The sequence below is a fragment of the Elephas maximus genome, chromosome 2 (genome assembly GCF_024166365.1).
Source record: "Elephas maximus indicus isolate mEleMax1 chromosome 2, mEleMax1 primary haplotype, whole genome shotgun sequence".
Classification (NCBI taxonomy): Eukaryota; Metazoa; Chordata; class Mammalia; order Proboscidea; family Elephantidae; genus Elephas; species Elephas maximus.
In genome coordinates, this window is record NC_064820.1 from 83,388,075 (window position 1) to 83,415,944 (window position 27,870).

Here is a 27,870-nt window from a genome sequence, read left to right on the forward strand (position 1 = left end):
TGGTACAGCAGTTAAGAGCTAGGTGGATAGAATTTATGTTCTTATTCTCTCCAAAAGTTGAAAAGGCCCTCTAGAGTGCTGCTTCTTAAAGTGTGGTCCCTGGACCACCTTCATCTCCTAGAGGGGGACAAAGGCCGTCTATTTAAAAAGCACTGACTTGAACTCTCTGAAGGTGATGCCAGAATCGGCATCTTTAACAAGCCCCCAGAAAAGTCTTTACACAGTGAATTTTGAGAGCCATTTAGGAGGAAGCCTCAAAGCTCCGTGTGAGGTAGGCCTGCCCTGTGCAGTTCCTTGGTGCTGGGGAGGGGAGGCTGGAGAAGAAAGGGAGGCTGAGGAGGGAGGGAAGGAGGAGCGTGGCCCAGCTCAGTCAAGAGAAAGCCAGTGGCCAAACCACTTGTCCTCACCACACCTCACAAAACCGTGCAAGTTACAGGGACAAGAGATTCTGTTCCCCCAGCTGTTCCCCCAGCTCACATGGTATCCAAAAATTCTCCCACAGCAGGAAATGAGCTCCGTACACATTCAGGACTCTCTCTTTGGAGCTCAAAAGCAGTTTTCAAAACTGAAAGGATAGTGCTGGTACAAAAAGTACAGCCCCTTGCATGGCTTTTTTTTTTCCCAATCAGTTATCAAAGTAAGTTTTGAAAACTCTCACTTACCCCGGGCCACTCTGTGAGACACACACCGATTACAGAAACACAGACATCTTGACTATATTTAAGAGAAAGGTCCAACTACACTAATAATTAACATTGTTTGGGTTACTGTCTAAACATGCTCAACATCACTTGTTTATTTCCAATGCCCTTTCCTGATTTCCTGTTCCTCAGTGATAAACCCCCATCTCTGATTCTACTGGGCAAACTCTGGGGCAGTGGTTCCGATTAGGGTCGGTGTTGCCTCCCAGGTGACATCTGGAAACGTATAGAGAAGTTTTTGGTTGTCATCACTTTGAAATGGGAGATATTACTGGCCTCAAGTGAGCAGAGCCCAAGGATGCTGCTTACTAGCTTGCAACACACAGAATAGCCCCCACAACAAACAACTGTCCAGCCCAAAATGTTAGTAGTATAAAAGTTGAAAAATCCTGTTCTGGAGGCTTCCCACAGAAAGCCATTTTTTAATTTGTATCTTTTTGTAGGTGTAATTTAAAATAGATTTCTAAAATTTTTTTTTTACAAGTAAAAGGTCATTAAATATGAGGAGGCTATCTTCTATAGACATTGATAGATTTACTAAATTAACATTTCAGTTGTTTTCTTTCAGTTGTTTTTTTTAAGGTCCACACTAGTCGCTATGTCCATGATGACAGGATAACAGGAACTCGTAACCAGCTACCAGGGTGCGCAGACTCAGAAGCATTGCCCTGATCCTGCCTCTCCTGGGGGTCCTAGGGGTTTTCTCTGGATCACTCACTAAAGTTAGCTCTTACATTCAGTAATTTCTATTTGGCGAATAGCAAAATGGGACTCCCCATAAGCTCACTGCTGTTTACTTTCTTTACTTCCACCTGAGGGGGTGGATTTTGCTTCAGAAAATTGCAGATGTGGCTACGTACCCTTTATTTCTCTCAAATTTTCCCCCTCCAGAGCTGGGCTGGCCACTTAGTCCATGTTCACGTGGTCTTGGCCACTCTAAATGGGGAGGAATCTCAAGGAATGTATGAAGTGGATCTAAGTCATTTCCAGGGGGTCCAATTATGACCCCAGCTTGACTCTTTTCTACAAGATGCTCCTCCATTGTCATGGTGGTGGAGGAAACAGGGTCTCCAGTCCCGGTTTCAGGTGCCCTGGGTTCCCCCCCAGAGCAACAAGGGCTCTACTCTTCAGAGGCATCTGAACGAGTCTCTCTTTTCAGGGCACAGAGCACCCAGTGAGCACCCTTAAGCGGTTGCTCACTGTCAGGTTTGTTTGCTAATTCTCCAGCCCTGGCCAGTCATACGTTTCTTTCTCAGTGCCCACTCCAACTCCTCCCACATCCAATCAATCTGCTTCCTGAGCACTGATTTCCAGAGGGATAATTTTTACATTTCCTGTCCTGAGGCATTAGCAGCCCTAGATAGCAGATCCGCTTGTTTGGTCTTACTTTTAAATGATCCACTCTTTAAGATTTTTGAAGCCCACTTAAACATTCTATAACTTTTTTTTCCCTTCTACAAACATTATCATCCCGAAAACTTCAGGAACCAAGTCTTTCTTCATTTATCTTTCTGCTTCTGTCTCTCAGCCAAGAAGGACTGAAGAAACAAACTTCCAAGGTAGACCTCGATCCTCTAAGCCAGGGGCAACATGCTTATGCCCTGTACACACCATGGGGTCAATAGGTGTTTTGGTTTGTTTAAATGGAAGTAGGACGTGAGTTTCAAGAGTTGCCTTTTAGTCTCTCTGTTTTACATAATTTTAAACAGTGTTTTTCAAGTTTACAATTAATTGTGACATTTGGCAAAATGTAAGTCTTAAAGTGAGCCTCTTTTGGCTTTTCAGGATCGATAAGAGAGTTTTAATGGGTGGAAAAGGGTGGAAAGTAAAGAACTTATAAGATCTCATACATAAAAATCAGGAAGACAATTTCCTTCTTCATGAACTCCCTGATGTCCTAAAGGGGAAGTGCCAAATGCCCTCTGTTCAATTAACTCTTGAGAACAAATCACCCTCAGAGGATAGGCATCTGGCTTGTCTACGTGGACAGCTGGGCAGCCTCTCCCAGGGCTGGCGAAGCAACCAGTGTTCACCCTCACAGCAACTGGAGGCTTTTTTATCCTTTTTGTGCAGAGGCAGAAAGAACCACTTCTTGTTCACAAGATAAAATACCATCAGCCAGGTTCCCTTCCAACAGCTCAAGAAACCCAAAACATGATAAATGGGGAGGATTATCCCATTTGTTACTTCTGAATTTCTCACACAAACCCATAAAACACCAGAGAACACAAGAATCAACTAGAACAAGAGTCCCTTCTTGACCAGAAGCTTCTGGGAAAGCTCCTGCGGAAGACTGTATTATTGTCTAAAACACTCTCTGTCCCTCCTTGGAGGAGAGTTACATTGACACTGGCATCAAGTCTGGCCACGTAACTTGCTCCCAACCAATCCAATGCAGCAGAAGCGACACGTGCCGCTTCTGGGCAGAAATTTAGGAGCTTGTGCTTTGATCTCCATCCCTCTTTCCCCACTGCCACAAGATCAGAAAAATCCCAGAGACCTCTCTCCAACAGCCTGAGTCTCTGACATGAAGCAGAAGTGCAGCTGATCTGAAGCGGACAAAGGGTTATTGACCATCCCATAACTTTTTCAGAAAAGTCTATTTTGTTACATTTTTGTTACAATTTTTACAACACCTCACCGTGATTGGTTTCCTCTCTTCTCCTGGCAGGAGGCCAAGGCGCTGGTGCACTAACTCCAAATTTACCTGCTATACGACCTTCCTGGGGTGGCAGTAGCAAGCCCTCGCCATTTTTTCAGGGCTGTGTGCAGTATTTTTAGAGCCCTGCACAAAAACTCATTCACGAAAATTGTGCGGACTGCACATGCATCGCAGGACTGAAGATCCTCCCCTCAGTGTTCATGAATATGTATGTCACTCCCTATATAAGGAGCAAATCTGCCTTAGTTCAGGGAGCTCTGGCAGCTTTAGGTCGTGAGACCCTGCTTGCCTCCCAGTTTGTAAACTGTGAATAAACCTTTCTTTTCTTGCAACCCTGCGTCTAGCCGACCTCAATTCACTAGTCTGCTGGACAAGGACCTATTAGTTGTCGGCTTCAGACCATAGAAGATGTAGTGTGGGCAAAAACCAAACCTCTGTTATTGCCAAAGCTGAGATTTTAGGGTCATGGCACTCTTCTGAGGGACAGAGCTCTTGACTGGGCCTGAGTGTCTATGACACTTGGTGTCAGATTAAATTCAGTTTCATCATCCCCTATCATATACATGACAAAGAATTTATTTGACATTAAACCAAAATAAAAGTCATTGAGAGAGACATATTAAAGCTTGGTAATTATCTTAGAAGCATTCACTATACAATTCAAGCAGGTAAGCTGCTACAACAAAAATTTAGCTCTTTTATTATATTTATTAAGCAAAAAGGACTTGAAGCACTTACTGATGAAGGTCAATGACTACAGCTACAGTATGGGTTACACCTCAATGTAAAAAAAAAAAAAAAAAAAATCCTCACAAGTGGATCAGTGAGCAATGTCATGATAAACAGAGAAAATATTCAAATTGTCAAGGATTTACTTGGATCCACAATCAACACCCATGGAAGAAGGAGTCAAGAAATCAAATGATGTATCGCTTTGGGCAAATCTTATGCAAAAGACCTCTTTAAAATGTTAAAAAGCAAAGATGTCACTTTGAGGACTAAGGTGAACCTGACCTAAGCCATGGAATTGTCAATCACCTTATATGCATGCAAAAGCTGGACAACAAATAAGGGAGACTGAAGAAGAACTGATGCCTTTGAATTATGATGTTGGTGAAGAATACTGAACATACTGTGGACTGCCAGAAGAATGAACAGATCTATCTTGGAAAAAGTATAGCCAGAATGCTCTTTATGTACTTCAGACATATTTTCAGGAGTGACCAGTCCCTGGAAAAGGACATAATGCTTGGTAAAGTAGAGGGTCAGCAAAAAAGAGAAAGATTCTTAATAAGATGGACACGGTGGCTGCAACAATGGGCTCTAACATAGCAATGATTGCGAGGATGGTGCAGGACCGGACAATGATTCATTCTGTTGTACACAGGGTCACTATGAGTTGGAACTGACTCGAGGACATCTAACAACAACAACAATATATTTATTTTAGGGTTAATGAAAGGAAAACCTAAGATTCTTCTTCTTTCTTGGCTAAGTAAGAAGGAAAAATTCACTTTTGAGTAAATGAGGGCATCAGAAGACTCATTTCCCACATTAGGTGCTTCCAAGGTCTCTCCTTGAAGTATCGTGACTTTTACTTGGAGTGGCTTCAGCTTTCCTTTTCCTGCTTCTATTTCCCTCCACCTTTTGTTCTCATGAAAGCTACCCTTGAGGTGGCTCTAACCACCTCGAACAGGTGCCACTTAGGACTGCAACTAGGAGTCCGCATCTAACAACCACAGAAAGAGAGCTCTGACCTTTGTGTGAAGGGGAAAGCTTGGCCAGCTGGGCAGCTCTGGAGAGGCCTCAAAGACCATTGGTACCAGGTTGTGCACAGCAGAAAGGTGCAGCATTTCCTAGAGTCTTCTCTTCAACATGCATCAGGCTGGGTGGAGACTGCAGGGCTGAAGTAAGGGTATCAACTAACGGTGGGGCAAGAAGTTATTGAGGAGAGCAGTGGGGACACCCAAGGCCAGGGACAAGGGAATGGTAGGCCATGACGCAAAAGAATCCAAGCGGGGACAGTGAAAAGCTGAGTCAAGTGCAGGCACACATTAGAATTAGTGAGTTACAGACTTATGGATTAAACTGTATCGCCCCAAAATATGTGTTGAAATCCTCATTCCTTTACATGTGGAGGAAACCCTAGTGGCGTAGTGGTTAAAAGTTCAGCTGCAAAACATAAGGTGGGCAGTTCAAATCCACCAGCTGCTCCTTGGAAACACTAAGAGACAGTTCTACTCTGTCCTATAGGGTTGCTATGTGTCGGAATTGACTTGACAGCAACGACTTTGGTTTGTTTTTTTTTTTTGGTTTTTATACCTGTGGACGTAATCTAAGAAACCCTGGTGGCGTAGTGGTTAAGTGCTACAGCTGCTAACCAAAGGGTTGGCAGTTCGAATCTGCCAGGCACTCCTTGGAAACTCTATGGGGCAGTTCTACTCTGTCCTATACAGTCACTATGATTCGGAATCGACTCGACGGCACCGGGTTTGGTTTTATTTTTTGGTTTGGACGTGATCTAATGTAATCAGTTGAGGTCATACTAGTGTAGGGTGGATCCTAAACCTAATGACCTATGACTAATGTAAAGAGTAGCACAGACACAAAGACATGAAAGCACATACCAGGAAGACAGATGTCACGTGAATATCACGAAGAGCCAATGAACTCCCGGAGCTACTGACAAGAATGGATAGACAATGCCAGGCCTGTGAGTTGGACTTTTAGCCTCCAGACATGTGAGAAAATAAACTTCTGATCTTTAAAGCCACTCACTTGTGGTATTTGTGTTACAGCAACACGAAGAAATTAAGACACAAGTAGACAAATACGCTGTGACCATACTTCCAAATTTTTTTCAGGTAATTTCTACCACAAGTATCCTAATATTCCTTCTAGGGAAATGGCCATTTCAGAGATGAAGGAGAAGAACACGTAGCATCAGGGTGAAAATTGGTGGTCCTAAGAGGAAGACTGTATCAGCTCATGAGAATGCCTGTCACCTTAAAAATGAAGTTATTTTAATTGAGGTATTGCCTCCTTTTGAATTGAGGTTCCCCCTCCCTTTTTTAACAGCAATATAGCATCTTATAAACTCAATACTTGGTAATAGACAAAAAATGTTAATCTAGAAATATACACAGATGGTTAAAAAAATGGCAAAAAAGTTTTTCTCTCCTTGCACCTCCACAGGCCCTGAAAACCTGACCCTTAAATGGTGCTGACAGAAGAAAAGGGGAGGGGTAATGGTCAAGTCTGGCCTTATTGCCAAGGTTCCAAGAAGTCGTTAAGGGGGTGACAGGAAGTGAACAGAAGTACAGCAGAAACCTCTTCCCACAGTAGCCAAAGGGGCAGTCTAACTGCAAGGGGGTTCCTTGTCTGCCAACCCAGGAAATTCCCGGAGGCCCTAGGGCAGGCGCACCCCCCTTCACCTAGGATCAAGGTAAAACAAATACCCCAAGCGCATCACAAAGCTACTAGCCTTAACTCAGTTTGCTTGCAAAGTTATCAGCAGAGTGATGCATTTCTAATTACCCAAAGAAGGATATTAGCAGTGAACTAACTGGGTCTACTCATGTAAAACAACCCATATCCTTAAGAAACCAAGAGCCTAATCTGGGATTTACCCAGGGACCAAGACAATGCTAGTCATTGCTCACTTAAAAAACAAAAAACAGTAACAACAAACAAAAAAACCAACCTTCTATAGTCTTACTGAAGTCACTTCTCTTTCTAGCCAACATTACTAAGCAGTAGTGGAATTTTAAAAAGTCTTTTGAATGATTTAAAGTAAAGTGCCAAAGTCTAACATAGGCTATGCTCATATTTCTAAGAGCATCACTGAACTGGTCAAACTCGCTTGTGTTTTATTACTTCGCTCACATCAATGACTTTATTATTTTTTTATTGTGGTAACATAAAATTTGCCATTTTAATCATTTTTTAAGTGTACAATTGAGTGGCATGAAATCCATTCATAGTGTTGTACAACCATTGCCACTATTTATTTCCAAAACTTCTTCAGCACCCCAAACAGAAACTCTGTACCCGTTCAACAATAGCTTCCCATTCCCACTCCTCCCAGCCCTGGTAAACTCTAATCTACTTTCTGTCTCTATGCATTTCCTTATTGCAGGTATTTCATGTAAGTGGAATCACATAATATGTGCCCTTTAGTAAGTCTGGTTCATTTCGCTTAGCATGTTTTCAAAGTTCACCCATGTCATAGCATGTATCAGAACTTCATTCCTTTTTATGGTTGAATAACATTCCATTGTATGTATAAACTACATTTTGTTTATCTATTTATCTACTGATGGACATTTGGGTTATTTCTACCTTTTGGCTGTTGTGAACAATGATGCAATGAATATTGGTGTACAAGTATCTATTTGCACTCCTGCTTTCCATTTTTCTGGGTATGTACCTGTCTTAATTTATCTAGTGCTGCTGTAATAGAAATACTACAAGCAGATGGCTTTAACAAAGAGAATTTTATTTTCTCACAGTTTAGGAAGGTAGAGGTCCGAATTCAGGGCACCAGCTGCAGGAGAAGGCTTTCTCTCTTTCGGCTCTGGGGGAGGGTTCTTGTTATCAATCTTCCCCCATCAAGGAGCTTCTCAGCTGGTCCAAAGAAAACGAGCTCTGCTACCGGTGCTGCTTTCTTGGTGGTATGAGGTCCTCCTGTCTCTCTGCTTGATTCTTTTATAACTCAAAAGAGATTACTCAACACACAACCTAATCTTGTAGATTGGGTCCTGTCTCATTAACATAACTGCCTCTAATCCTGCCTCATTAACAGCACAGAGGTAGTATTTACAACGCATAAGAAATAACATCAGATGACAAAACGGTAGACAATCACACAATACTGGGAATCATGGCCTAGCCAAGTTTACACACATTTTTGAAGGACATGACTCAATCCATAACAGTACCTAAGGAGTGGAATTGCTGGATTACATGGTAATTCTCTGCTTGAGTTTTGCATAATGCTGTTTTTCTACAACCAAAGTACAGTCTGCAGCACTAAGGTCTCAACCTCCCTGTCTTGATGTCCTGATCTTGGCAAATTTTATGTTAACACACACACGTACAAAGCCAGGATTGATATGAGTGAAATAACAAAAAGCAGGTGAGTCTGAACAGTTCAGTGTTGCTCTAAGAAATATGAACATAGCCTACATTAGACATTGGCCCACTTTGTCTTGGTGTTTGTCTTGGTGCCCACAGTATGCACTTCCTGAAGGCCACGACACTGGGGTGCTCTGAGAGGGATTTGAATATGGCATAAGCCTTTATGTACTGAACACACAGGCAATAAAGAACAGAAAGTGCAAGGTACATGTTGTGCAAACATGGCTTTTTATAACTTTTTTAAGCATCGAAAATCTCTCCTTCCTGCTGCTTTGTTTCTCACATATTATTGCTGTTGGGTGCCATCGAGTCGATTCTGACTCATAGCAACCCCATGTGACAGAGGAGAACTGGTCCATAGGGTTTTCTTGGCTATAATCTTTATGGAAGCATATTGCCAGGTCTTTCTCCCACAGAGTTGTTGACTGGATTCGAATAGCCCACCTTTCTGTTAGCAGCTGCAAGCTTAGCCGTTGAGCCACCAGGGCTCCTTTCTCTCATATAAGACTCATGAAATAATGCCTGTTCAGGACTACACACATACACACACTTGTAATGTTATATATATTTTTAAACATCTGAGAAAACCAGCAAGACTGATTCATATGCTGCATCCACACCCAGTCCATTAAACACTGCCCCTCTCAACTATTCCATAGCCAGAGATCAAGCTACCCAGCATTTTTCAACTTTTCCTAATGAGAATGCTAAATTTAAAACTGTAGACAGGTTTTAACTTTCTTCATTTGTTAACTAGAGAATTCCCCGGATATTTGGGATTCAAACTGTGTTTTGAAAACAGATGGGCTTATGTGCACTCCCAAAGGGATGCACGCTCCTGGAGGAAAGAGAAAGTTCAACACACAGCTGCCAGCAGCTCCAGGTCCTTGCAAATATAGAACGATCCTTACACTCCAGCAACAGCCTTGGCCTGCTTTACTAAACTGGCCTAATGACTCAGGAATGTACCCACTGGGAGGAGGAGGACCAATGAGCTTTCCTCATGGCAGCTCAGATGAAGTCACTGCAGGCTCAAAGTCCAAGATGGTCACAGAAAACCCCCTTTTTTGGAAGCCTGTACCCTCATACTTGCTCATAGGAGCCAGCACCCTCTTCCTGGAAATAAGCACTGAGTGTCACAGCTCCTAACAAAAGTTAGATATACTAAACAAAGATAAAGTTCAACTGGATCTCTCAGAAGAAGACAGTATGTTTCAAAACACCAGGCCATTCAAAAACAAAAGCAATAAGTGGTGGGACGGCTCAGAGCAGAAATGGCTTTAGGTTTATTTCTATAGAAAGAGACACCCCCCTAATGCCCTATTCCCCAACTTACCAACCTACTCACTGCTACAGACTCCCAGGGGCCACAGTGGGAGTGGGACCATTCTCCCAGCATGAGCCAGGCTGGAGTGGATGACTCACTGAGGACTTGCCTGGCGCTGAGTATGAGAAAGATGCTAGGCAAAAGAGCTTGGGCGAGTCAGTGGAGAAAAATACAGACTCTGTTTTGGTTAGGTAATAAAAAGGAGCATCCCTGGGGTGCTGATAACATATTTCTCTGAGGTGGTTATAATGAAAAGACTTCCATTACTGTAAATCATTTCCTTCGGCCTGATCACCAAAGGCCTCAGGAGAAGACATTTGCACATGGCAGACAAGTTCCTTTTTTCTGCACACCAAGTACTGAGGCCTCCCATACGTGGAGTGGCTCAAAATCCTGGGTTCCAGCATAAGATATGGGCTGGAAAATTCCACTGGAGAAGCTCTGTCAGGCTTATGGAAGAACACACAGGACAAGGGTGAACTCAACAGCTTCCCTGTCAGGGTTAATACAATGCCACTGCTCTGCCCTCCCAAAGCAATGAGCTCATCCAGAAAGGCAGCATCAGGGAGTGATGAACCTGGAGCCAGGCTGTCTGCATTTGAACCCTGGATCTACTACTGCATAGATGGTGACCTTGGGCATGGTCATGTATCCGTGCCTCAGTTCCTGTGTCTATAACATGGACTCATAATAATGTGAGGATCAAATTAGTTAAAATAAGTAATAAGCTTAGAACAGTGCTTGACACATGGTAAGCACTCCATGAACATAGACTACCTTTTCTGGAATAGGATCAGTCTCCCCATCCCGACTTGGCATAAACATGGCCACCTCTGTGGTCGTGTCTCAAGCACACCTTTTGCCATTTAGATCTTCCTGTTCTAGGCCTACTTGGCATGTAGGTAGTCAGCCTCACCTTTAAATACCAATTTTTACTGTGTAAAAGGAGTTGTATGGGTGAAGGGACATAGCATGGAGCTAGACTTGCTTCAATGCTATGAACCTGGGTCTACCATTGACCAGCTGTATCTCTGAGCAATTAATTTCCCCTTCCTGGGGATCCATTTCCTTATCTCTAAAGTGGAGATAATGGAAAGTATATGCCTCCCAGCATGTTACCTGGATTACAAAAGTCATGCATGTCAAGCATAGGAACCATTATCATTACTATTATTATGGTCGGCACTTATTTTTTCTGTTGTCACAGAGCTGCTTGTCTCCACTAAAAAGAAATGAACAGTTGCCATCAAGTTGATTCCAACTCACGGTGACCCCACGTGTGTCAAGAGTAGAACCATGCTCCATAGGGTTTTCAAGGGCTAAGTTTTCGAAAGTAGATCACCAGGTCTTTTTTCTGAGGTGCGTCTGGGTGCACTCGAACCTCCAACCTATTGGTTAGCAGCTAAGCGTGTTAACTGTTTGTACCACACAGAGACTTCCTTGTCTCCACACAGCCACACAAATTATTATCAGTAACTCTGAAGACATAAGTTAGCCCAATGGCAAAGTATTAGGAGGGAAAAACCACTAGACAGGAAGCCATGGAAACATGGGTTCTGGCACAGGCTCTTCACTATCTAGTGTGCGACTAACTACAGCTCCCTTGATAACTCTGGCTCAGTGTCTCAAGTACAAGGTAAAGGGCCAGATCAGCAGACCACCACTATCATTTTCAGCTCCAAAACTCAGTCATTCCAAACATTTGACTACCTCTTACCACCTTCTCCAGAAGTCTTCCAGACTAGTGACTCCTCTAGATAGCAGGTGGCTCTCCAGACCTGTTCCTCCAGAGAGGGAGGCCTCTGAAAGGGAAGGGGAGGGACCCTATAGAGTAAGAGAATGCTGAGTACAGTGCCTTGAAGGTGGCAGAAGAGAAGGTCACATTTTCTTACAGTAGGCAACAGGTTGGGGCCTATCCTTAGGCCCTGCACAGGGACATGTCCGAAGGCCATTGCCAAGGGGAGTGGGCTAGGCTGGCTCTCTCTTCCAATCATCCGTCTTTTTTTTTTTTGAGTTGGGGTGAGGGACCCCAACTCAAACCTTTCATTTCCAGTTCCAGAGTCTCTTCCTGTTCTTGAGAATACAGTAAAGCAGTCCCCACTCCTATTGTTGAGCTAATCCCTAAAACTGAAGCCCCCTCTTGTCCTTAGCTTCTGAGATGGACCCTACAATTAAAGGACCCTAATTCAGTTCTGAAAAATCCATAGCCATAAAAAGATCCCTTCTCTCTCACACATACTTCCTGTTTAGACAAGCAAAATGCTTGGAGTCATGAAGAATTTGATTGCCATATATCAGAGGACATGGTCCAATAAAAGTTTAATCACCTTCTAAACTATTTATATATTGGTTTCTTATGTACTTCAAGAAAGGTGGCAACTGACCAACAATGGCATGTGAATACGAATTCTCCAGTCTGGGAGGCTGGCAACATGGGAGAGTCCTTTTTAAGCGCTTTACTTTCAGGCAGGAGTCAAAAGTCATGTCCCTTTTATCTCAAAACATAAACCGTATGAAACTGTCCTATAAAATTAATGTTTGATGTTTATTTTCTTTTCCTTGGTGAATTATTAAAGTCAAGCAGTATAATTCTCTCATCATTTATAAATGGCCCCAGAAGACTGATGTACGTTCATCCCAGGTGCACTTACTTTTGACACGGATTCTTGTTAATGATCTAATAAAATGTCTTGTCTTGTTACGATAGAACAAAAAAATCCAACACTCCAATCCAATAGTCTGCTGATGACACTGCTGAGCTAACATTAATTTAAAGTGATGTTTAATTTTACTTGGCATCATCAGTGAGATCATGGGTGGATTAAAAAAATAATTAAAAAAAAAATTTGGACCCCCAATGCTGTCAAAGGCAATATTTTACAAGGCTCAGTAAAATCGATCCAATTACAGTGATAATCACAGATAGCAAAGGCCCGGGGTGAGAGGTTCTGTAAGAAAAATTATTTGGCAGTTGGCCCCAGCCATCCTAAACTGGCAGGCTGGCTACAGGCCCGGGCTGTAAGAATAAAGCTATGTCAACAAGAACAATACTCACAAACACTTGCAGCTTCACTCCTCCTAACTTCTCGACCTTATTCCAAACTACCCTTTAGTGGGGGTGGCCATTCATGAAAGCAAGGCTAAACCATATTTGGCCTTTGTGACACCAGCAGGAATAAAAATGCCTTGTAAGGCTGGATAAGCATGGGTTGGTAATAACCTAATAAATGAGCTGTATACACACCTAGGAATCCCCTTGAGAAACCAAGGGCCCAGATTCCTTAATAACCAATACCAAACCTGCTGGTTATCAAGTCGATTCTGAATCAAAATGACCACATAGGACAGAGTAGAACTGCCCCCTAAGGTTTCTAAGGCTGTAAATCTTTACGGAAGCTGACTGCCACATCTTTCTCCCACGGAGCTGCTGGTGGGTTCGAGCCATCGACCTTTCGGTTAGCAGGCAAGCATTTAACCACTGTACCACCAAGGCTCCTCAGACGCTTTAATAGAGGACCAAAAACAAAACAACAAAAAAAGCTGAATCAGTTGCTGTGGAGTTGATTCTGACTCATAACTACCCTGTGTGTGTGTCAGAATAGAACTACGCGCCATAGGGTTTTCAATGGCTGATTTTTTAGAAGTAGATTGCCAGGCCTTTCTTCCAAAGTGCCTCTGCATTGACTCGAACTGCCAAACTTTTAGTTAGCAGCTGATTAACCATTTCCATCACCCAAGGATTCCTAACACAGGTCAGAAGCTATAAATTTCTGAGGTACTAGGCAAAACTGCACCAGTTCTGTAAAAAATAGCTCTTAGAATTTTTCCCAGGATGCAGAATGTTTAATTTGACTTTTCTCCTCGTCTCAAACCTCACCCACCTTCTTTGAAAATAGTGCTCATTAATATCTGTTAATAAGGTGGCAATAAAACCACGCTTCCTAGTTTATGATTGTGATTATTAACCAGCCTTTATTGACTAAGCAGGGAAGCTCGAAAGAGATAAGGCAAGGTAGGTAACCTCTAGGAATCTAATCTCTTTTTCAAGATCTGATGGTCCAAGGTATGTAGAACGATGTACTGGGTAATGGGGGGTGGAGTGGGCAGGACAGGAAGGAGACATAAAGATACTCGTACTGCCCCTGAGCAACTGTCTTTAAAGTTAAGAGTCAGAAACACTGATAAAATAGAGGCCTAGGCCCCCAAGTTCCCATGACTGGGAACTTAGTATGCTGGGGCAGGGTGGGGTGGGAAAGGAGGGATGACAATCTTGAGAAGCCATGATAATGTTTTATCAGGAATATGATAACTGGGAAGTAAAAACAGATGGTGAATTCAACAGGGAGAGTTGCAGTGAAGGAAAATGTTGGAAGTTTTTCTGCTTTTGTTGGATAACCTTGTGTGGTGGGTTGAATGGTGGCCCCCACATCCTAACCCTGGAACCTGTGAATGTGAACTTGTTTGGAAAAAGGATCTTTGCAGATGTAGTTAAGGATTTTGAGAGATTACCCTAGATTGACCAGTGAACCCTAAATGCCATCACGCGTGCACCTCTAAGGAGGATAACACTGACACACAGAGGAGAGGTGGCAGCAAACGTGACCGTGGCCAGGGAGGCAGCAATTAGAGTGATGCAGTAACAAGCCAAGGAAATGCCTGGAGCCACTAGAAGCTGGAAGAGGCATCTCCTCTAGAGCATTAGGGTGGAGCACAGTCTTGATTTGGACTTCTGGCCTCCAGAACTGTGAGAGAATAAATTTCTTTTATTTTTAGCAATCAGGTATGTGGTCATTTGTTATGGCAGCACCGGGAAGCTAAAACATCCTGGACTGTTACAGAAAAACACTTCTTCTAACCCTTTCTAAAGGGCTGGGTCATGCTGATGTTACTTATGTTTTGAGCAAAACGGAAGTGGCTGGTAACTTTTACATTTTTTGGAGTGTTGGGGTGTGTGTATGTGTGTGTGTGTGTGTAAATAGAAATGGTGGCTGAAACAGTGAATGATATTTAATCCAAACATATCTGCTAACTGTTCAGTATGACCAACCTTGAAAAGAACTTAAAAAATTAACTTTACATTCTTCACAACCTCTCTTACCCATTCAAATTTACTTTTTAACTTACAGGATTATTTGTAAACTATTTATAATGACCGTTACATGTGTCTGTCTTTCTGATCCAAATCCCATCAAGGAAGAAACTCCTAGGGCATATTCGGTTTATCTAGTTTAATTAAGAGATAAATGTGCAGTTGGGTATCAAGATCACACAGTATTTTAAAAGGCTGGAAGGGTGATATTGGGCAGGCTGGCTTTGCCATCTTCTGCTTTTGTTCCAGAGTAGGGGCAGTGGTGGTTCTGTGGCAGAATTCTCACCTTCCACGTAAAGACCCAGGTTCAATTCCCAGCCAACGCACCTCATGTGCAGCCACCACTCATCTGTCTCTAGAGGCCAGTGTATTGCTATGATGTTAAACAGGTTTCGGCAGAGCTTCCAGACTAAGGCAGACTAGGAAGAAAGGCCTGGCGACCTGCTTCTGAAAATCAACCAATGAAAACCCTATGGATCACAGTGGCCTGATCCATAACTGATCACAGGAATGGTGCAGGACTGGGCAGCATTTCACTCCACTGTGTGTGGGGCCACCATGAGTAAGGCAGCAGCTAACAACAACATGGTTCATATGCTCTGACCTTGAAAAGCTGGTGCAAGTAGAAGAAAAAGTCATAATCATTCAATGAAGCTGTTTGTATACTTCATAGAATAAATATGAACTGTATTTGGCTCAGGAAAAAAAAAAATCACCACACTGGGGGAAGACTGACTATAAGGTGTGATCCCCAAAAGAAATTTGCAAGCCCTTTTGCAGTGTGTTCCTTCCCACTAAATTCTCTCTCAGCATATGACCACATGGGCCTTTTCAGGCAAGGAAGGAGGCCCCAGTCGATCCAACGGAGAAAACTACATGCTATTCATTTTATGTAAGATATAACATTTCCATGGGTCCCCTAATTTACTCAACAGAAGAAAGCAAAGTTTAAGCAGCATGGTTGACAGAGGTCATTCCTCAGAAACCACAAACCGAACCCCTGGAATGAAGGGGTGAGTTGATCTCATTGCTGCCACCGGACAGAGAGTGAGAGCCGGATCACATTCACATACCATCAAGCACATTAGCTCATGTGCCTGGTTCTGAGCCAGCTGCTGGGCCACTACAATGGTCGTCCATTGTCAAGGAGGTCACAGGCTAGTGGGGAGATAGACAAGTCAGCAGGCAGTTACAGCACAGCACTGTCAGTGCAAGGGAACACCAGAGGGGACCTGCCCCGCTCTGCCTGGGAGACAGAACAGGCCAAACAGAGCCAGTGCTGAGAACATGCCGTGTTCTGTTTGTGATAGGAGTTGCGACAGTGAGGCATGGGCAAGAATAATGCAGGAGGATGAAGATGAGGTCACACTGTGAGGGGCTGGACAAATCATATTTAGGATTGTGAACTTTTTCTTATACATTTTGATGGCAAGTATTATGGATTGAATTGTGTGTCCCCCCGCCCCCAAAATGTGTGTCAACTTGGCTAGGCCATGATTCCCAGTATTGTGTGATTGTCCACCATTTTGTCATTTGATGTGATTTTCCTATGTGTGGTAAATCCTACCTCTGTGATGTTAATGGGAGCCCTAGTAGTGCAATAGTTAAAAGTTTGGCTGCCAAATGGTTGGCAGTTCAAACTCGCCAGCCACTCCTTGAAAATCCTATGGTGAAGTTCTACTTTGTCCTATAGAGTTGCTATGAGTTGGAACTGACTTGACAGCACATAACAAAAACAGCAACATGATGTTAATAAGGCAGAGTTAGAGGCAGTTATGTTAATAAGGCAGGGCTCAATCCATAAAATTAGGTTGTATCTTGAGTCGATCTCCTTTGAGATACAAGAGAAGCCAGCAGAGAAACACGGGAACCTCATACCACCACGAAAGCAGTGCGGGGAGCACAGCACGTTCTTTGGACCTAGGGTTCCTGGGCTGAGAGGCTCCTAGATCAGTGGAAGATAGATGACAAGGACCTTCCTCCTTCCCCTGGACCTGGCACCCTGAAAATGGACTTCTAGCCTCCTAGACTGTGAGAGAATAAATTTTTCTTTGTTAAAGCCATCGACTTGTGGTATTTCTGTTAACAGCAGCACTAGATGACTAAGGCAGGAAGCATCTATAATATTTTCAGGATAAGAGTGAAAAGATCACATTTACATTTTAGAAAAATCCCCTTTAGGATACCTGTGAATGGTGAGTAGGTAACAGGAAAGGAAAATTGTGTCAGGAATAGGGGTGTGTCTGTGTGTGTGCATGAGTGCACAACATAGAGGCACTCAGGGAGTATGGGAGCTAGAGACTGTGAGGTCTGTGAAGTGCTGCCAAGCCCCAGATCCAGCATTGCTGCCAAGAGACCATGCTATGCAGCTTGCAGAATGCCTGTTCATTTCCTCTTCTCTGGACTACATGGAAGGACAAGGAGGAGGCAGGCCTGGAAGACCGGAGGCCAGCTAGGAAGCTCTTGCAGTGATCCAAGTGAGAAAGGGTAAAGACCTGGACTATTGCAGGAGAGGAAACAAGTTAAAGAAATGTTTAGAAAGGACAATGAGACTTGGAGACTAAGTGGTTAGAAAGGTTGTTGGGGAAAGAGAAGTCTAGAAGGACTCCCAGATTTTGGTTCCAACTACATGAAGGTTTTCATTCCCTGGAAAAAGAATATGAGAGAAGGGATGAGTTGGGGCAAGATCGTGAGTCTAGTCTGGGCCAAGAACTGCTTGAGGTAGCTATGGACATACATCGGGAGCTCGAGAGATGGAACTATCAGAGTAAGGAAAGCCAGGGGTATGGATGAGATCACAAGGTAAAGGTATGGAGTAAGAAGCCACAAGAGGCAGGGGTGTCCTCTAGGAATACCGCGTATCCAAGACAGGCGAATGACAAGAAACCTGCCAAAGAGATGAAGGAGCAGGCCAAGGGGGAAGAATGAAGAAGGAATGTGTCTTGGAAAGCAAGGGAGTAGAGCAATCTGAGGGGTGGAAACAGGCAGCAGAGACCAGCGGCCAGCAGTCACTTTCATCTCCTACCAAACAAACTTTCTACCCTAGAAAAAGCAAATGAGAATGGTAAGCAGCAACTAAGGCAGTCTCACTGTGGTCTGTGTGATATACTTCAAAATGCTATGTGTTATATTTTAGCTGTTGAAAGCTGGACAATGAATAAGAAAGACTGTAGAATTGATGCCTCTGAATTGTGCTGTTGGCAAAGAATACTGAATATACCATGGACTGCCAGAAGAACAAACAAATCTACCTTGGAAGAAGTACAGCCACAGCGCTCCTTAGACATGAGGATGGCGAGACTTCATCCCACGTACTTGGAGGACGTTATCAGGAGGTACCAATCCCTGGAGACGGACATCTTGCTTGGTAAAGTAGAGGGTCAGCGAAAAAGACGAACATGAGATGTACTGACACAGTGGCTGCAACAGTGGACTCAACCACAGCAACGATTGTGAGGATGGTGCAGGACCGGGCAGAGTTTCCTTCTGTTACACATAGGGTCACTATGAGTTGGAACCAACTCGATGGCACCTAACAACAACAAGCATTTAATTAAAAGAAAAATGTCCCAAGGAGGGCTTTATCTGAGGAGTCATTATAATAAACAGGCAGTTAGTACAAGGTCAAGATAAGGAAGAATGTGAACAACACAATGGTGTAGATGTGGGGAGGGTGTGGAGGGAGCAGGGAAGGAAATGAGCCGGACAATGCACAGATGTCTAGGCTTTTGCTGCCAGGAGTTCAGACAAACAGGAAGACCTTAAACTTCTCCAAATGGGAACGCTCATTTTGCCTGATGAGCAGTGGGGCCGAGCACATGACTGGAACACAAAAACAGAAGGTTGTGATTAAGGCTGCGAGAACCGCTCCACAGACAACCTACATCCAGCCTGGTTCTCATAAAAACTCAGGCTTGGCTTACCCTGGGCCCAGAAGAGTCTCCCTCAGCCTGCAGCCCTTTTCCCCTGGGCAGTTCAACGGGACTTTCTGCCTCAGGGCCTGTGGTACAGTGTGAGCCACACCTACTCACGGGACCCCAACCAAGGCCAAGCACCAGATTTCGCAATTATAAAAATTCCTGCTGACATTAGCAGAGAATTTATGTGTATACAGCCACCAAGTGAGAACCAAAGGAAAAGAAGGTCTGGGGTAATTATCCAAATGACACTCTGTTCCAATAACCATATCACAACAGAGGTATGAATTGTTTGAAATCCTTTGAACTTCATAAGTTAGCATTTCATGAAACATTTTTCCTTGTAAACAGTTACATATTTTTTCACTCTACAGAGTAGTTTAAAAATAATTTTTAAAACTACGCAAACATGGAATACTAACTGAAATTTCAGAACAGCACTTAGAGAGTAACACTTAACTCTCATACATAAACTCTCAGCTATGTCTATAACAAGGTTTCTTAACCCTGGCACTCTTCACTTGCTGAGTCTGGTAATTCTTTGTTGTGGGGGCTATCCTGTGCATTATAGGATATTTAGCAGTATCCTTGGCCTCTTCTGACAAGAACACTACCAGTTGTGACATTAAGAACTGTCTTTAGACATCGCTGAATGTCCCCTGGGTAACAATTCTGCCGCACAAGGTACACGCTTGTGGTTAAGGCACAGGATCTGGACTGAGATGAGGGTTCAAGTCCTGGCTATGGCATATGTGGCAGAGTGAAGTTGGGCAAGTAATTAACCTCCTTATGCCTCAATTTTCTCAGCTGTAAAATGGGGATAATAATATCTACCTCATAGGGTGAAGATGTCACCTTGAAGACTAAGGTGCGCCTGACCCACGCCATGGAGTTTTCAATCGCCTTATATGTATACGAAAGTTGGGCAGTGAATAAGGAAGACCAAAGAAGAATTGACACCTTTGAATTATGGTGTCCGCGAAGAGTACTGAATATACCATGGACTGCCAAAGGAATGAACAAATCTGTCTTGGAGGAAGTGCAACCAGAATGCTCCTTAGAAGCAGGGATGGGGAGACTACGTCTTAGGTACTTTGGACATGTTATCAGGAGGGATAAGTCCCTAGAAAAGGACATCATGCTTGGTAAAGTGGAGGGTCAGCAAAAACGAGGAAGACCCTCGATGAGATGGACTGACACAGTGGCTGCAAAAATGGGCTCAAACATAACAATTGTTAGGATGGCACAGGACTGGCCAGTGTTTTGTTCTGTTGTACATTGGGTCACTACGGTTGGAACTGACTCAACGGCACCTAGCAACAACAACATAGGGTTTGTGTGAAGATTAGATGAGCACAAATATGTAAACGCTTTGCACAGAGCCTGGTATCCAGTAAGCATTCAATACATAGTAGCGATGATCATGAGTAAGAGGGGGTCATGGACCCATGACCTTAGAAGACAAAACTGAGTTGGTCATTCATATGCCCATCCAGTAAGAACAAACTACCTGCACTGTTCATGTCCAAGAAGTCTGAACAAGGCCACCTATGGCTACTGTGTTAAAAAGACAATCACTTGTTAACACTATCCTTGGTGGAAAGCAAGTTGCTTTTATTCCCGTTGGGGATGGAAGGGGAGTGAAAATAAATGAAATGGGAAAATGACTACAGAGACAAAAGAGAAATATCCTGCTACAAAGAAGAGAAGGTGAAAAAAGAAAATGTAACTTTTTAAAACTACTTGAGCCACAAATTAAAATAATCATGCTCAATTTGGGGGAAGGGCACCACATAAGAGTTGGTGGGTATCTGAATAAAGACAATCACTGGAGATGAACAGGACAGTCTGGAGTTAAGTCAGCAAAGAGCAAAAATAATATGGACAAACATCAAAGAAGCAGAAAAATGTGGGCATCGCAGAGACCCTCTCTCTGGCCAAGAGCTGCCCTACAGAGACTTCCTGTCAACACAGCTGAGCCTGCTGAAGAAGGTGCAGAGCTCTCCGAGTCCACTGGCTTTAGGGGCCTCAAACCAGGACCTCTCCCACTGGCTGTTCCCTGGCCCTCAGTGGGACTGGCACAGTTTTACATTGCTCTGTGGGAAACTGCACCACACGGAAGAAATTCTCCCTTTCAGCCTCCTCCGCCAGCCTCCCCTAGTCCCTGGCCCACGTCCACCACCTCTCCACACACTGCCTTTCACACTCAGTCACACGCTCAGCTTGCGATTCACACATAGACTGGGTCTGGCTGGCCTAATCAGAACACAAACACTATGAGTCAATCAGCATCCAAACCTTCTTGGGTTTGGAAATGATCAGTGACTTTATCCAGTAGCTAAAGTTTGAAACAAGCCATTTAAAACAATTGTCTTGAATTTCTATTTGACTCACAGAGAATGAAATTCTATATTGGATAGATCTCCTAAGTAGCAATTAAAAATACAACCAAGTCTTTATGAGAGAAAGCCAGGAAATATTTAGTGAAATCCTTTCTTTACAGTCTTTTTTTAACTCATGTTATACTTATATCTCAATAACATGCAGTTGTCTATTATGTCATTCAAATGCACCATATTATTCTGTTCTCATTAAAGTAAAATAAATAACCCAGAATAGTCATAGGCTTGTGCCCAGTATTTAAGGCTGCCCACATTAACATGAAACAAAGAACCCACACATCTATAATCTTCTGAGCCCAAGTCGTGTCCACACAAAAACCCAGTGGAGGCGAGTGATTTTTAACTCTGATATGCTATTATGTTGTTGTCAGTTGAATGCACTCTAAGAACTAAATGAGGAAAACGAAGACAACTGACCATTCTTTCCTGATGGAAGGCCACATAACGCCCTCCACTTGACCCCAACGTCAAATCAAAGACAGCACGGTGCCATTTATATTCCAGGGTAATTTTTACAAGATAAAAACTTTCACAGCACAGCTTGGAAAAATAAAATATTTGATATAAATGAAGAGCCCAACATGTAGTAGAGGTCAGAAATTTGAAAAACAGGCAACAAATACATAGTTACTTGAAATATCCTGAACCATTTTGAGAAACTCCAGAAAGCTGAATGTTAAATTCACTTTGTTGGAATTAATTCTGGGAAACGGTTAGTCCTGGTTGAAGGAGAAATATATCTCCCCAGCCAACATTTTGTCAAGTCACCATTTTCACAGTTGTTCATGTCAGTGTCCAGTCTGAGTAACTAAATGTTCCTCTCCTGCCTTGGTTGGGAGGATTAATAAGGTGCTGAACACCCTGGAAACAGAAAAACAAACTGATTCGGTTTCTAACGTTTTTCACTCAGTTCTGTCTGGAAATCAGGAAGTAAGACTCTAAAGATCAAGCTTCAAGGGGAGCTCTTAATGCTGATGAAAAGTTTTTTTTTTTTTTTTTTGAAGTTCAAATGAGGAGTCACCCAGCGCCTAGAAGTGAAGATGGCTAACAAATGGCAACATGACTTTCAGATTGCCTCCAGGGTGACACAGTCCAGCCCCAACCCCTGTGACAATTTGAATTCAAAGGATCAGAAGCTTTGGAACAGAGTCGTATCCAGTTATTCTACCTGATCCTTCTGTATTTGCGAATTGTGTATACAAACTCCATTGCTGTTGTTAGGTGCTGTCGATTCAATTCTGACTCATAGCGGCCCTATGTACAACAGAACGAAACACTGCTTGGTCCTATGCCATCCTCACAATCGTTGCTATGTTTCAGCCTACGTTGCAGCCACTGTGTCAGTCTATCTCGTTGAGGGTCTTCCTCTTTTTTGCTGGCCCTCTACTTCACCAAGCACAATGTCCTTCTCCAGGGACTGGTCCCTTCTGATAACATGTCCAGAGAATGTGAGACAGTCTCACTATCCTTGCTTCTAAGGAGCATTGTGGATGTACTTCTCCCAAGACAGATTTGTTTGTTCTTCTGGCAGTGCATGGTATATCCAATATTCTTTGCCAGCACTGCAATTCAAAGGCATCAATTCTTCTGTGGTCTTCCTTATTCATTGTCCAACTTTCACACGCATATGAGGTGAATGAAAATATCATAGCTTGGGTCAGGTGCACCTTAGTCCTCAAAGTGATGTCTTCACTTTTTAACACTTGAAAGAGGTCTTTTGCAGCAGATCTGCCTGATGCAACACGTTGTTTGATTTCTTGGACGATGCTCCCATGGGCATTAATTGTGGATTCAAGTAAAATGAAATCCTTGACAACTTCAATCTTTTCTCTGTTTATCAGGATGTTGCTTATTGGTCCAGTTGTGAGGATTTTTGTCTTTTGTTCAGGTGCAATCCATACTGACCTGTCTAGAATTGCGCCTAGGATGACCAGATTTACCTCCAGTGGAGCCAAGGAACGAAACATTTTCTTTCTCAATGTTTAAAATTTCAATGTTATAATGGTTTTTAGTTCTGTTGAGTGACTAAGCAATGCCATCCAACCGAAAAAATTAGCTATCTCCCTTCCCAGCCTTATTTATTCAAATACATGTGGTTTTCAATGTTTATGGAACTTGCTAGATAAGAGTGCAGAGTCCATCAATGCTTCCAGTTCTTAGCTCTGAGGGGTGTAAGCAACAGATGGGAGCCAAGACAATGAAGAGTAACACTAGTCTCTATTTTTCATTTCTCTCATTTCTCATTTCTGATAACTCCTTTTGTTTTCTGTACCTGACAGCTGCCTGGAATTTTCACTGATTAGAATGAATTCTCATTTATCACCATCTGTCTAAAGTTGGATCTCTCTTTAGGGTAATTGTGCTCCCAGAAGCTGGAAACAATACTGAAATGTTTAAACCAACACATTTCATTTGGACATTTAGATTAAACCTGTACCTCTTATGTGCTTCCACGTTAAAATACACTCTAGCCGGTAGACACCATATCCTAACTCAGCCCTGTTCTCACACTCCCTACTTCATGCTCTTCGACTGTCCCTTACGGTGTTTATTTCAACTCATCGCCATGTTTGTGCATTTGCTGGAAAATGTGTTCACACGGCAATACCTAAGAGCAATGGTGCCATTTACAGGGCCTGACCAAGGTGGCAAGGAGCCCTGGTGGTGCAGTGTTTCAAGTGCTCAGCTGCTAACCGAAAGGTCAGTAGTTTGAACCCACCAGCCACTCTATGGAAGAAAGATGTAACAGTCTGCTTCTGTAAAGACTACAGCCTTAGAAACCCTATAGGGAAGTTCTACCCTGTCCTATGAGGTCACTATGAGTTGGAACTGACTGGATGGCAATAGGTTTGGTTTGGTTTTTTGACCAAGGCAGCAGGCCCTATGCTAAATGTATGTCATGTAGAGCTACACACATTCCTCACAGATCTCAGGTAGGTACTAACATCACCTCTATTTCACAAATGAAGAAACTGAAGCACAGGTCATTTAAGTGCTTCAATAATACCAAACATTCCCTCCAGCACTTGGGATACTCACATATTAACACCCACACTCAAAAGATGCTAATAAATAGGATAACCAAGATATTTCTATTTTAACCAGTATAACCATAACCATGAAAATAAAACAATGAGGTACTAACAATGCTAAGAATGAAAATGAAGTGCTTTTCAGGAACTCATTCTCTGATTAGAAACAAACAACTAAGCATCAAAGAGCCTTGCCAAAGACAAGCACCTTCAACACCTTAAAATTTAAAGTGTAGCCATATTAACACCTGGGATTCTGTGGCAGGTGTCTTCACTGGAACCAAAGAGTACATTTGCAGGTGACCTCATTTTCTTGTCATAACATTCCTGTGAAAGGTTGCGAAGAGCTGATGAAGTACAGTATATAGCGCCTCTCTCTGAAGTGTGAAGCCACAGATGGCCTCCGGAAACGGCTCTGCAGTCTAGCAGAAACAGGGACTAGCACAAGAGAGAGCCAGGGCCGTGCAGCAAGGCTGGTATGTCGCTGGATGAGAAAATGCTCACAGCTTTTAAACTAGAAAGTATGACATGAGGAGACAGATGAAAGGATTTGTGAAGCAAATCGCTGAATTTTTGCAATGCTACTGAGTCTCAGGAAGGGAAGTCATCTGACAGACTGACTCATGAATTTGTGCAATGTGAGAATTTATAAAAGCGTCGGGGTATGAATCATAGCCACGAATATTTTTTTTAATGGCCTTGCAAAAACCAGGCTTGTGCATGTAACAACTCTTCCAAAAACACTTGTCTTTTTTTTTTTTTACGTGTTGACTCACAAAACAATTTGTAAAAAAGAAAAAAAAAAATTGTTTAATCTACCTGAAGATTAAATTTCTGAAAACTAGAGGAGGAAAAAAGTAAATACATCAAACTAGTTTAAACCACAGCACAGGAGATTGTTCGAATGCCATTTAGTCTGCAGAAACATTACTGAAGAGAGAGATTATCGTTTTATTTTTTCTGATGCCAAGGAAAACTGTAAGACCCACTGTGGGTGTTATTTTCAGTATAATTACCCAAGTGCATTCCAATTCACAGCTAAACACCATCAGTAGTCCTCTTCTAAAATTACAAATCATTTTGTCATAAAATTTTCTAAATGAGCTTCTCTGAAATGTCAGGTGATTGTTGAAAGTTATGAGAAAATTCTCAATTATGACTCTAATAATCACATCATTAGGATTTAAAAACAGTAAATTAACTATTTTTGGTTTCACATGTACATGTGGCCTTAGTCTATTTTCCCCCAAACTTCTTCTTGCAGAAGGGCATAGCCACTAAGAAGGTCCACCAAACCCCAGCTGAGCCATAAGAATTCTTTCCGAGAGGTTTATCTACTCATGGAACAGCGAACTGGAGAGTCTTATCCCGGCATGATGTATTCATTCATTCCTTTCCCAGTAAGGGCCCATCATGTGCTGAGGTCATTTGCCCACAGCTCCAAAGCAACTGATAAGATGTTCTGAGTCAGTGGTTGTGGGCAGAGTCTTCCTAGAATTTCCTCACTCCATGGTTGTTGACTCTGGGCTGATTGGGTCAAACATTACCAATCATTTTTATAACATGGACCCCACAATGACCACAGTCTCTGACCGTACAAACTCATCTCTGATCACCAAGAGCCTATCTGTCTGTGAATTCTGCATGCAAATGTGGAGATGTTATTGCACATTCATTCCCAAAGGACTGGGATTGTTTCTGAGAGGTTCTTGGGTGACAGCAATATTGTCCCCATAAGCTTTGCCCTGCCAATGGTCTCCCCTTAGCCACAAGTTTACTCATTTTATAACCAGCAATGGGTAAGGAGGTCGGGGCCAGGCCTCTGGTGAGGGAGTGAGGCACTCGTCTCAGGTGTGTAAAACTTGAGGGGTGTCAAAAGCTAATACAGGATTTAGAAAATCAAAATTAATTAAACATTCCACCATGAACAAAATATTGACATGGTCAGCATTACTAATTTTTCCTTTTGCCTCAGGCTTCAATATGGCACTGTGGTATTCTATTAAAACATCATCTATCTTAGGGGGCAGTGAGTTCATGTTAATATGGAAGAATAACTTGGAAAAAGAAGGTGAGAATCATGGCACAACTTGAAGAATGTAATCAATGTCACTGAATTGTACATGTAGGAATTGTTCAACTGGTGTATGTTTTGCTGCGTACATTGTCAACAGCAACAAAAATAAAATAAATCATAAAAAAAAAACCTTACCATTTATCTTGATTACTGGGATGATTTTTGGCACCCCCTTAAATTTTGTGCTCAAGTGCCTCACTCACCTCGCATTAGTCCTGGCCTGAAAGAATCCCTATATTTTGGGATGATAATGTCCCAGATAGAAGAAGCCTTGGTGGTACAATGGTTAGGAGCTCCATCGTTAACCGAAAGGTTGGTGGTTCTAACCCACCATCTGCCCTGAAGGAGAAAAGACCTGACAACTGCTCCCAAATAGATTACAGCCTAGGAAACCCTATGAGGCAGTTCTATTCTGTCCTATGAAGCTGATAGCACACAACAATAACAACTCCCACATAAGAAACCTACATTTCCCAGCTTCCTTTGCAGATGGGGTGACAAGTGAGATTAAGCAGAAGGGATGGTGTCTTAGTTATCTAGTGCTGCTACAACAAAAATACTAAAAGTAAATGGCTTTAACAAAGAGAAATTTATTTTCTCACAGTCTAGTAGGTTACAAGTCCAAATTTAGGGTGTCAGCTCCAGGGGAACGCTTTTTCCCTTTGTCAGCTCTGGAAGAAGGTCCTCGTCCTCAATCTTCCCCTGGTCGAGGAGCTTCTCAGGCACAGGGACCCCAAGTCCCAAGGACACGCTCTGCTCCTGGTGCTGCTTTCTTGGTGGTATGAACTCCCCAGCTCTCTGCTTGCTTCCCTTTCCTTTTATCTCTTGAGAGATAAAAGACAGTACAGGCCACACCCCAGGGAAACTCCCTTTACACTGGTTCAGGGAGGTGACCTGAGTAATGGTGGTGTTACAATCCTACCCTAATCCTTTTAACATAAAATTACAACCACAAAATGGAGGACAACCACACAATACTGGGAATCATGGCCTAACCAAGTTGACACATACTTTTGCGGGGACACAATTCAATCCATGACAGATGGGAAGGAATTTCTGGGAAGGCTCTTACAAGGAACCTTACTCAGCTCTGACACTGCCTTTCTTCCTGCTGGAGACTGTGACCAGAAAGGTTCCAGTAGCTGTCTCACAACCATGGGAAACTCAGAGAACGGAAAGTCTAGTGCTAGCTATGGCAGAGCAAAAAGGTAAATTAGGATCCTCCTATAGGATTTCTTGTTACATGAAAATAATAAAACTCTCAATTTGTTTAAGGCACTGTAATTGGGTCTCTCAGTTGGTACCTGACAAATGCAGTTCCTAATTGATATACCAAAAGCCCATTGCCCTCAAGTCGATTCCTACTCATAGCAACCCTACAGGACAGAGCAGAACTGCCCCATAGGGTTTCCAAAGAGTGGCTAGTGGATTCGAACTGCCGACATTTTGGTTAGCAGCCATAGCTCTTAACCATTGCATCACCAGGGCTCCTGATATACTATAAAAAACTCATAGCCGTTGAGT

The 27,870-nt window shown here is 42.9% G+C and overlaps 1 protein-coding gene across 6 annotated transcripts in view; it reads right to left on the reverse strand.

Moving 5' to 3' along the window:
- LHFPL2 (LHFPL tetraspan subfamily member 2) overlaps positions 1-27,870 on the reverse strand; it is a 196,777-nt gene that overhangs the window by 34,696 nt on the left and 134,211 nt on the right. The window contains exon 4 of one of the 6 annotated variants that reach the window (XM_049866466.1): positions 18,170-18,450. The exons of the other annotated variants lie outside the window; for them this stretch is intronic. The gene's annotated coding sequence lies outside the window, so the exon portion shown is untranslated. The remainder of the gene's footprint in view (positions 1-18,169; positions 18,451-27,870) is intronic. 6 annotated transcript variants of the gene reach the window in all.